We start from the raw sequence: 2,229 nt of genomic DNA on the forward strand, positions 1-2,229 counted from the left end.
CTAACACAAAGAAACACAAATCCAGATGTGTCTTGGCAGCTCCCAATTACAACTTTAATACTTGTAAACAAACTGTTGGGGATGGGGGGGTGGGTAAATAAATATGCGGATGAAAAAAAAATACCTGTAAATGGCTTTTTTTTTTCTTGTTGCAGAGAGGAGGAGGAGGAGGAGGAGATGGTGTTAGTGGAGGGGGTGGAAGGAGGAGGAGGTGGGGGTGGAGAGGAAAGCGCCGAGTGTGAGCGTGTGTGGGAGAGCGCGGGGCTGTTGTCGGTGGTCTCTGCTCTTCCCAGCGCGTTGCTCCCGGTCCGTCTCCAGTCGCTGTGTGCGAGGGAGGGAGGGAGGGAGCCGGGAGTCTCTCTCTCCCTCTCTCTCTCTCTCTTTCTCACCCTCCCCCCCTCGCTCTGTTTGTGTGTGTGAGTGTGTGTGAGTGTGTGTGTGTGTGCGCGCGCGCGCGTGTGTGCGGTGGCTGGGGGAGGGGAGCGCAGAGAAAGGCGAGGGAGGCGGTGCGGAGCCGGGGGCGGGGGCGGGCCGCGGCGACGGCGCCGAGGTGAGCAGGACGCAGGCCGCGGACACCTCCCGATGATTGGCTGCAAATTACACGGGGAACAAGAGGCGCACGCGGGCCAGCGCTCCTTTTCACAAATCCCCAGCTCGCCGGCGAGGCCACGTTTCCCGGCCCGCCCGCCAGCAGCCGGCGCGGCGGAGGATTTGCTTTTTTTTTTTTTTTTTTGCTCTGGCAGATAATTGTTTGGAAGGGATGGAGAAGAGGGCGTTCCCGCCCCTCGCGCCCTCGCTCTCTGCGGGTGTGTTTGTGCACGCCGGGCGGGGGGGTGTGTAAATAAACTTGTCTGGGTTCCCTGGCTGAGCAGGGAAGAGCCATGCCAGACACAGAGGGGAGGTCCTGGGTGGTGCAGGGCGGCTCGGTTTCTCAGCCAGGTCGCGTGTTTTTTTAAATGATCTTCCTGGAGTAGCCGGGAGAGAGTCTTTGAAGATAATCAGTACCGTTTGGTGTTTTTTAAACTAACGGAGGAAAGGAAGGGTGTTCCAGTAGTTCGAATCCTTAAAATGTTATTATGGCCAGAACGTTTAAAAAAAAAAAATGATGTGATGCTTGACCGAGCTCAGGCTGCGGCTGCCTTTCTCTCTTCTTCCTCTTCGCCTTCCATTCCCACTGTGTCCGGGTCTCCCTGCCCAGTGAGGCTTCGCCCTACCCCCTAATTATTTTATCCCTTGGTTCCCAGGAGTCAGATATCTATTCCACCTCCCTGATTTTGATTCCAAACTTTTTTTTCGTATCTAAATGATCTATTTTAACTGATACTGCTGTGATGGACATTTTACTTCCCATCACCTGGGAAAATAACTTCAAACTGAAAGATAAATATTCAGCACACATCACATATAAATAAAACTTAGAATGCAACTATGTATTAACCTCTTCACTACTGCCTCAAAGAAAATGGGATAACCCGTACACATCCTCTCTGCCTATTGAATTACACACTGGTCAAAACAGGCATGAAAAAGGGTGTAAAATTTTGAGTTATTTCAATGTTTCCTTTTCCTACCCCCTACCGACTTGAATGGGGCACTGAGGAAGGGTCTCACACTGTAGCCCAGGTGTTTCTTGAATTTACTATATATATCCTAGGCTAGCCTCGGTCCCTCCTGGTTCAATCTCTAGAGTACTCGGGTTATAGGTGTGCTCCACAACATCTGACTAAATGAATTTTCTAAGAGGAAACAGGCTAAGCCTGTGGTAAGGTAGAATGAAGTTACACATTAAAACAAAAACGATATTGTAGAGTAATGTGTGGTTTCAGAGAAGGAAGAAAAATATGAGCTATTTGTTTTGTGAGAACAAATTGCAAAAACAGAACAACAACAAAAAACCCAGCATAGACCATTTTGTATTTGAATTTTCAAAAGATTTCCCTTGACCTTGTCAAGATTTGGTCATGTGTAGGTTATGGAGCATTGACAAGGCGATAAAAATGCTGATGTGGACACTCAGGGTGTTCTTTCAAGAGGTAGTGGCGGTTGAAATAGAGGCAGATATGTTTGTGACCCTGTGTGCACAGTTGTCATGTTTTTAGACATAGGCTAAGTTTGTTTATAAATAGTTATGTCCTTTTCAGACAAAATAATTGGGTAATTAATGAGACATTTCCACATTCTCGTGAATGCTTAGCATATTCAAGGAAAGAAAATTTCCATTCGATGTGT

The sequence above is a fragment of the Cricetulus griseus genome, assembly GCF_003668045.3.
Source record: "Cricetulus griseus strain 17A/GY chromosome 1 unlocalized genomic scaffold, alternate assembly CriGri-PICRH-1.0 chr1_0, whole genome shotgun sequence".
NCBI lineage: Eukaryota > Metazoa > Chordata > Mammalia > Rodentia > Cricetidae > Cricetulus > Cricetulus griseus.